This window comes from Lagopus leucura, unplaced genomic scaffold, assembly GCF_019238085.1.
Source record: "Lagopus leucura isolate 7727_CA_CO unplaced genomic scaffold, USGS_WTPT01 Super-Scaffold_810, whole genome shotgun sequence".
Taxonomy (NCBI): domain Eukaryota; kingdom Metazoa; phylum Chordata; class Aves; order Galliformes; family Phasianidae; genus Lagopus; species Lagopus leucura.
Window position 1 is genome coordinate 5,032,116 of NW_024962261.1, and position 9,277 is coordinate 5,041,392.

Genomic DNA, 9,277 nt, shown 5'->3' on the forward strand with positions numbered 1-9,277 from the left:
CCTCTTCCTCAGCTGTGGAGAACAGAGCTGATGCAAAAACAGCACTTAGAAAATCTGTTCTCCTCAAAATCAGGGATAAAAAAAAAACTCTTGCACTTTTCAGAAGGAAGTTTCAAACAAGACAAGCTTCTTCTGATGGAGAAAATATTATTTGATGAATCAATTAGAAAGAACTTTTAAAAATAGGTGAGCTGAGAATTTGTTCTCAGTGTGTTGGTTTTCCATAATTAGCAGGAGAATGAGTGGCAATATGTACATGACACAGAGAATACTTTGTGTTCACAAGCAAAACAGTACGTTTGAAAAAGGAAAAATTTTACCTAAAAAATATTTGATTAATCTTTCTTATAAAGCTGTAGTTTCTTACATCTTCCTCCTCAGTTCCCACAAAAGTCCCAGAGAACCTTTGATGTTTGCTCAGCAGGACTCCTTGCAATGTGTAGACAATGCAAAAGAGTAATGTAGGAAAAACCCATGTTAAGGATCTGACTTTCAGGCTTCATGCAAATTTCAGTAACATCCATAACATTACAATTTTAATTTCTATGATATCCCCATGAAATAATTTTTATTTTTTATTTTTTGTTTTGCCAGATATGAAAACTGGGACACAGAGAGGCGAAATGACGTAACTGCTCTATACTTGGAGTTCAGCAAGGAAACTGAAAGTAGGCATCAGCACTCCCAACTCATGGTACCACGCTGAAACTTACAAAACTCTATTTTTTCAAAAGTCCTTTTGATGATACTGCAACTAATAGCACAGTTGTACAGTGATGAATGGCAGTCCAGTACCCTTACAGACAAGTTAGTGAATGGACAGTATTGAAAAAGAATTCATAATAAGATGACAATCTTTATGGTGATGATCATATAGTAAATTGATAGCTGGATTTTATGCAAGATGTTTCATTACTTGTTTTCTAGATCTCTGCCAAGGAGACAAGTAGTACTGCATTAAACACATGGCTTGATGCCTTTCAGGAGTTAATTTACAAGATGCTCCTGCAAATTAATTTTTTTTTTTTTTTACTTTTCTTCTTTGCTTGTGTATAAGTAAAGGTGAGCTTGGGCTCACGTAATTTGGATGTTACAAAGTTTAGTTAATTTGTGTTTCTGCAGTACTTTGAGAATACAAAACCTCTTCAGAGGGCACAATCTTTTTGTTATTTATCTCACTGTCAGTTATGACTGGCCCTTCTCTCACGCTGACACCAATGGTGGTCAAATTTCTGCAGAGCAGCAAAAAGTGCTATTTAAGTGGCAGAATTTGTTTTCGAGCTTATTTTTGATTACGAAATGCTGTTTCATTTCTATTCCTTTTCTTGAGCTGCCCAGAGACTATTTCTCCATGCCAGAGATTTGGACGCATCTGTAGAGTGAAGTCCAATAGTCAAAGCTGCCAGCTTTCAAGTGGTCGCAGACAAGTCTAGGTGGCCAATGCCAGGGAAGTGTTGTTGCTGAGCATTTTCCTTATTTAGAAGTAGTACCAGATGGCCTCCAGTGCAGCGAGCCCCCAGCCCTGGGGTATTGAGCAGCACCTAGGCAGGGTGGGGGGGACACTGCCATGCAGTCTTTCAGGAAATTAATTGTGCACCAGCAGGTAATTTGTTATGAGCAGTGTGAGGAGGTTTTTTATTTTTTTAGTGGAAAGGACTTGAGTGAATGTGCTAGTGTGAAGTGATTTGTAATAACAGTACAGAAATTTCTGGAAATGCATCTGTGCATGCTGGTGTTATTGCATGCCATTTTGAACTTGCTTGTCTTCAAGGTGGTGTAAATGGTGCTTGTAGGATGAAGCTTTGCCCTAATCATCATAACAATTTTGGCAGTGATTATACATGTCTTTAAGCCCCTACAGAAATGGGCCAGTGTTGGCTCTCTTTCAAAAATAATAGGAAGCTGAATTTGCCATTTTTGCTTGCATTGCCCTGTGTGATATAGTACACAGTTTGGGATGCTGGCATCTAAAAATAGACCTGGGCTTTTTCCAGGAGAGTCAGAAAGTAGTACCCCTGTTGAAATGCCTTCCTAGAGTATAAAGGTAAACATTCAAGTAGAGCTCTTTGTACATAAATATTTTCTCGTGGAATCTAAGGGACTCAGTTCTTACAATGCCAAAAAAAAAAAAAAAAAAAAAAAAAAAAAAAAAACCAAAAAACAAAAAACAAGGAAACAGAATGGTGTGTTTCTTGCTTCCCATTTTACTTTGGGGGATTTTTGTAAGCAAGCTTTCTGCTGAACTCTGAATTTACTCAAAAGCCAACAAAAACATGTTTTAAATGATACATGCAACAATAAAAAATAAACAGTTTCCATGTAGACTTTCGATTGTTAAATTATTTTATGACAAAAGCTAGGAAGTGAAATAATTCTAAATATAGTGCATAAGAATTTTCTTATCAGTTAATTTTTTTAGAAGCTCTACACTTAAGAGCACCATAGTAACAGCTCTGCAAGCTGATTCTTCATTACAGTTATCCACCGAGAGCTTCACTGAAGACATTTCCTCTGGGATCAGAGACTAAAAATCAATTCTGATAATATTAGAACAAATTTAAAGAGCAAAAAGCCCTAGAAAATACGTGATGAATAAACAGGCAGATCTTTATTCCCTGTGTAGTCTTTTTCACCTCTTTTTTTTTTTTCTTCTTTTCTGTGCTGTAAACAGACACAGTTGGGCTGGAGACGTTCTTTCAAGGGATATTTTTTGGAAAAACGTGGAATCATGCACTCTGGGTTACAATGATGCTTAATTTACATTGGTATGTTAGTTACCAAGTTGCAATTATTGACCAAATGTGCTGTCACAGAATGTAAGGAAGGCATTGCCACCGCTGATATGGGTTATCCATGATTTGAGATGCCTGCTTAATACACAATTTCTTTGAAGACTCCAAATTGCCTTACTTCTGTTCTGCCAGAGTTCTCCTGGAACATGTTAGCCATAAAAACCCTCAGGGCTGAGTCCTGATTTTGAGCGCTGAAGCCACAAGGATCAGTGAATGCTTGTGCATCACAGTCAGTGTTGGGGCTGCATTTTGCATGGCTTTGCAGCCTCTGCAGCCATGTGGACAAACTTGTTCCAACCTCGTGCTTGGGTTTAACTCACCACATTCATTCAGTGAAGGCTTAGGCTATCCTTATTGTGTTTTATCAGCAATTAAACAGTGCATAGGGTGCCCCAGGCAGGCTGGAGACTGGTATTACTGGAGGGGTGCCAGCAGAGGTGTTGCTCTCCGCACTACTCTGTCATCACTGCAGCTCTGGTTCTGCACCACAACGGCAGTGCACTAGGCAAAATAACCTGAATTCTCACCTTTCCTTAAGGAAACAGCTCAGGATAAACAAACTCTATGGTTCTAGGTACTGCCACACCTGTGGGCTCTTGTGCTGGGAAAAAAAAAAAAAAAAAAAAAAAAAAAAAAAAAGGATGTCTATGGAAAACAAGAGGTACAAGAGGTTGACTCATTGCTTTTTGTGACTTTTGGATATTGTCTTCATCCTGCCTCATACATTTAGTCCATATTGCAAGCAAAGACTGGCCCTGGCACTGCATGGGGTGTTCGGTATTGCTTCTATGCTTCTGCCACATGTTTCTCAGAGGCTGTTTTTGGGAAATGCAGCACCAAAAGCGTCCTTAACCAAAGCATGTCCCACACCCGGAGAGGAGAAATGGACAGGCAGTGTCGGCATTTCTGAGAGCAAATCTGCAGGAACAAAGGAGATAATTGTCACTTGTCTCACTTTCTCCTAAATTCTCCTTGCTTTGCTATTTAACACTGTTTTCTCTGAAGGCAAAATGAAATGCAGCCTCCTTGAACTTAGTTGATTTAGCAGCTGGAAGGTGAGGTGAGAGTGAGGCAGAGTATGGAAATGCTGTGCTGTGGGCACCACTGGTCTGCAGGACATGGGCATAAATGGTCTGCATCCCATTCCCCACATTCCCATGTTTCGTCTGCACCACTGCAAGCGCTGTGGTGCCTAAGCTTAAGAGTGCCGTATGTATTTCAGGACTCCTGGCTCCGTGCGAGGCAATGGTCTATACCAAACCTAAGTGTTGCAACATGATGTTGAAATCATATAGCTGAAAAATACTGACCTCAACAGAACCCAAAGGAAGTGAGGCATTAGATACGCACTCATGCAAAATGCTCCACCATGATGCAGGTGCTGGTGGCCTAAGGTACCAAGCAGCCTTTGAAGCAGCTGCTATTTAGGGCCTGTGATATCAACAGTCTTTACTTTCATGGGCAATAGTCAAGCAAAGAGCTGATAAAACCAAATGAGTGGAAGAGTGTTATGAAATATGGTTGGATTACACTTTTGTCTAGTTTGCCCTTTTAGCAAATGTTTATATGATAATTCCCTCGTGACTAGAGGAAATTGTGAATTTTGTGTTGGAATTTGAGCGAAAGTGAGCACATGTGGGTGTACACTCGAAAGACAGAAGAAACAGGATGGACCATCAGACATCACAGGCTAAGAATGGAGAAAAAGTGAGGGGAGTTAGAAAAAGGAGAACACAAAGGGTTCAAGTGTTGAGGAGACATTCTGAGATGAGGAAACCTTTAAAATGATAGCATAAAGTTATAAAGTGGTTGTATACCAAATTTAGAACCTGGGAAAAAGGAAGTTACATATGCCACACAGAATTTTATTTCAATATTATGTTGTGTTGGCCGGAGCAGTTCAAGACCAGATTAGCCTCTATCAGACGTAACAATAATGTTTCCCGATTATTAATCATTATTTTCCAGGATATTCTTTTGTAGTCTCTCTCACCTGGAGAACTCAAACACTCCTGTTATTAAAATCAGGGATAGATGAAGATTCAGAACTTTCCTAAGACAAAGGGCAGTAAATACTGACAAACAGGTGTATACAAGTAAGGGAAATGAAAGAATAGTGAGTTGTGGAATTGCCCATAGTTACTGTTCTTTGCTTTTAATTCCATTTTTAGCTCTCAACAAAATAAAGGTGTTGTGATATCTGATGTGAGCTCAGAAGGATGTTTAAGTAATGTTATTTTGAGGCACATCTTCAGGACATGCAGCTGAGAACCCTGTGCAATTGTCCAGCACGATACACAAGGAATTGGTAATTTCTGGGCAGCACAAAACTTACCAGGGGCAGAACAGTGTCAGCGCTTTCACCACAAAATCATCATTGTTAAGCAGACAGAGAAAATGTCTGAGTCATTTGAGTCTGAGGGAGTGGCAACCATACAAGATGGAAAAAGAAAAAAAGAGTATTTCCAACCATTTTCTTGGTTAGAAACATGAATAAAATTAGTGCCAAAGAAAATGGAAATTTGCCATTTTGACAACTCATCACATGATTTTAAAACATCTTGAAAAGAAAAGCCAGCATTGGCTCTCTTCACAATCCAAGCCTACAGAATACAAAACCTTCAGAGAATGCCACGAAGCTTCTTGGTGATCTTTGGGCCAGTGTGAGTTTGCTGCGCTTTTGAGATGGAGCCCAGGCAAAAATTTTACTCCAAAGCAGTCTGTGAATTTGATCTACAGCCCTCAGCAGCGAAAAAGTGCCATTTGTTCCTTCCTGATGACCAGTGTGTGCTGGGTAAAAGCAGAATGGTGAGCTGCACAGAGGGACACACAGATTTGTGGAGCTGTATAGGGTCAACTGGTGCTCAGAGAAACAGGAGACGTTAGCCAATGTGACTGTGCAGCAACAGAGAAAGGCTGGTGCAAAGGGCTGGAGGTAAAGTCTGCCAGCTGCCTTCTAAACAGAGCTGTTGTCTTGTTGCAGCAATAAACATCATATGCAAAAAGATATCTTCATAAAGATACCTTCATTCATTTTATGCCCAGAAGACAGGAACTGCAAGTGAGACTTCAGGAATTGCATTACTATTTTTCATTGGGTTCCCCCAGAACAGAGCTGCAATGTGTCATGATGATTAGCTTATTGTCCCCATTTAGCTTTTCAGTGAGGTGTGAATACTTTAGTGCTGATGCACAGTCAGTTTTCACCGGTGTTTCATCTACATTTCATCATGCTGGGAGAAATGACTCTTTCAGCATTTCTGAGGACTGCTGTGAACAAGTTAGGCATGTTTCCTCATAGTTTTGTCACGAGTTGTAATGGTGCTCCTCTTTCATGGGGTGCCACCTCAATTTAGGGGAATTTTAGACTGAGCAGTGTTCTTGTATTGTAGGATTTGCTTTAAGCCTTTGGCTTGAATGAAGGTACACTATTCTGAGCAGAGGCTGTGTAATGGATACTCACAGTCAACTGATTTTTGAAAGAAAAAGACACTTATGATTTTCCTCTTCACACATTTCAAAAGAAAAGGAGACAGGTTTGTCTCCTGCATTACTTTTATATTGTTGCAAGGTGACTGATGTCAGTACAGTGAGCTCCAGATAGGAACAACAGATGTGGTTGTTGTTAGCCGATATCATCTGCTGACAGTAGAACAAACACAAATTGCAGCCTTTCTTATGGTTAAAAATCCCTGCCTTCCCTGAATGCCTGACATCAGGTGTCTTGGGAAGAGTTTTATAATCTCCCACTTTGTGATCAGATTTGAGGTCTAATGCCCTATCTTGGCTAAGTGTTTATTTTGTAAATGAGAATTGTTCTTCTGCCTTTTGTCCTTTGGAAAAGAATAACTGGTGCTATATGAGAGCTGGTTTCTGTAAGGCATATATCTTAAATTTAATTCTATCTTTAGCTGGACTATGGCTTAAAGTAGAGGAAAACCAGAGGGTCAACTTGCCAATGTGCTCCTGCAGTGCTGACACCTCTCTTCTCCTTTCAGAGCACCTCCTCATTTCTGCCCATCTCTCAGGTATACTCCCTGTTCATTAAGCTCTATCCTTTCTGAGACCAGTGCAGCTCATCTTGACATAAAATCTTGTTTTCATCCCAGGCCATACGCATACAAATTGGTTAAGCTGCCACAGGTGATATTGCCCTGGTTCTGGAAAGCTGTACTGGAAGAACAAGATCCCTAAAGCAATTTAGCTTTACGCCCAAAAGGGCTGGAAGATTAGGGGCTTCATTTATCTTATCTGCAAGTGTCTTCCAGTGTACCACTGGTGTTTACATAAAAAGAGGATATATGTTGCAGGGGCTGCAAACAGACATTAATGAAAATTCCTACAGCAACTCATGTCTTTGGTCAGCTCACTTGGGTGAGTTACGAGTGGCATGTGCCTGCTGGCTCCCAGCAGTTCTCCAGGCAGGTGACACGACTCTGCTTTCCAGTAGGAATTCTGCATGAACACGTGCTGTGTAACGTAATACTGTGCCGCTCCCTTCCAGAGTCTAAGGATTAATGTTGTGAGGGAAGAACTGTCTGCTGTTGTGTAGTTTAGTACTATCTAATGTGTTAGTCTTTAGATAATGTACTAAATTCATTAACTATATTAAAAATGGAGAACTACTACACCACTGAATTTGAGTCCATCAATGAAATAGTCCTCCTTTGGCCCATAAATGAATTAGTCTATTCTCACACTCCATAGATGATCTCGTATATTTCCCTGTTAAAATTAACAAGGATAACAAGGTTGTATGCAGAGACACAGAGACAGTGAAGCCTCAGAGGGAGACTTGAACACGTCAGGAAAGGTAATCTTTAATGATTGCTTAGGTCATGGAAAAAGACTTGGCTCGCAGCTCTCAGATATCTGCCCATGTTCACACAACAACTGCATACTTCGTAGGCCCATTCCAGGCAGCTCTGGGGCAGGCAGTTCCCAGTCCTTGACTCCTGATATGCCAACATAAGTTGGCAGAACTTCACTTTATAGGAATTTAAGCATCTCTTGGGAGCAGGTTTCACTGGTCTGAGAAAGTAACAGGCTGTTCTATGCTTTCCTCTGCTATGTCTGAGTATTCCCTTCCTAAACCCTCCTAACGTGCTTCCAACACGGGTAGACTATTCTCGACTATAAGGTGTGGTCAAATCTTGAATTTGCGCTTTATTCAAGTACCCTTTACAATGATCACATCTGTCCTGACATGAAGTTTTTGAGTGGAGATGATATAACCTAAGATTAACAAAGATTTTAAGGTGGATTTATATATCTTTGAGGTTTCATGAAAAAAGGATTTTGCATTTTCAGATCTATGAAATTGCTTTTTTCTCTACATGCATTTTCAATGGGCAGTGGTCAACACATGTATACCATAACTGCATACAAAGTTTGAGATATGGCTATTTACACTGCTTCTGGTCAAACTTCATCTCCAGATGATTCTGTCCTTACCGAGACCAGCAGCAACTCCACTATACAAGGAAGAGTATGTAGAGGTTAAGTGCCTGCTTGTATACAGGAATGTCCTCCTCCTCACAGCTGTTGAAGTTCTGTCGTGGTCAATCTCCTTCAGCCTCCTATCCCTTTAAGGTATATAAAGGATTTAATTAAAATGCAGCATTTTTGTGGTGACAATGTGCAAACAAGATGCATTTGAGAAAAATTGGATTTTGTTTTACTTCTGAAGTTTTTGACTGAAGCTAGTGCATCAACTACCTGTTTTTCCAGATTCTTTGGTACCAGTTTATTCAAGATCAATCAGTAACACGGCAATGATATATTTCAAAAGATAACTAGGAAAAGTTAGGTCTGTCAGAGCACTGTTCTGTGCATGAAAATACTCTGCGCAGTGGCAGTGATGTAAGGCAAAATGTGAGACTAAAATTTGAATCCATGTTGAGTTGTCATAAGAGAGAGTATGCTACAAAAGAAAGGAAAATGCACAGTATCTAAAATGCTTTTGGAAAGTTGACAGCTATCTCAAATGAAGAGTTGACTTACACCAATAAAGGGATGAGATATTTTCTGGTAAATGTGGATTAAATGGCATCGTAAATTTGGATAGCTGAAGACATAACCGAAAACCTTGTGACAGCTTCAAGTAGTGGCAGGGTTCAATCAACACCTAAAAAGAAAAGGAGGAGTGCAGAAAAGGAAGAGAAAGAAGTGGTTTTGAAAACTACATCAGAGCTCCAAGCACCACTGAGGAACATTTTGCTGATGTTGCATGAAGTCTGCTGGGGGCAGGACCTCCTGCTTCTTCTTTCACTTTGAGGACGGAAAGGGAAGGTGGGGGTGAAAGAGAGTGCTGTCTGATGAAACTTTGCAACAAGGCTGGTGTGCACTTCATGTGCCTTTTGGCCAAAATGTTCTCTCCTCTCCTCTCCTCTCTCCTCTCCTCTCCTCTCCTCTCCTCTCCTCTCCTCTCCTCTCCTCTCCTCTCCTCTCCTCTCCTCTCCTCTCCTCTCCTCTCCTCTCCTCTA

General features: G+C 40.4%; 1 long non-coding RNA gene across 13 annotated transcripts in view; it reads left to right on the top strand.

The window, feature by feature from the left end:
* Positions 1-9,277, top strand: part of LOC122177081 — a 79,407-nt gene that overhangs the window by 39,614 nt on the left and 30,516 nt on the right. For 11 of the 13 annotated variants that reach the window (XR_006177943.1, XR_006177940.1, XR_006177951.1 and 8 more), the window contains one exon: positions 595-668. This is a non-coding gene — a long non-coding RNA (uncharacterized LOC122177081). Of the gene's footprint in view, positions 1-594; positions 695-8,230; positions 8,385-9,277 lie in introns of all 13 variants that reach the window. The other 2 variants (XR_006177942.1, XR_006177944.1) reach the window with 2 other exon arrangements.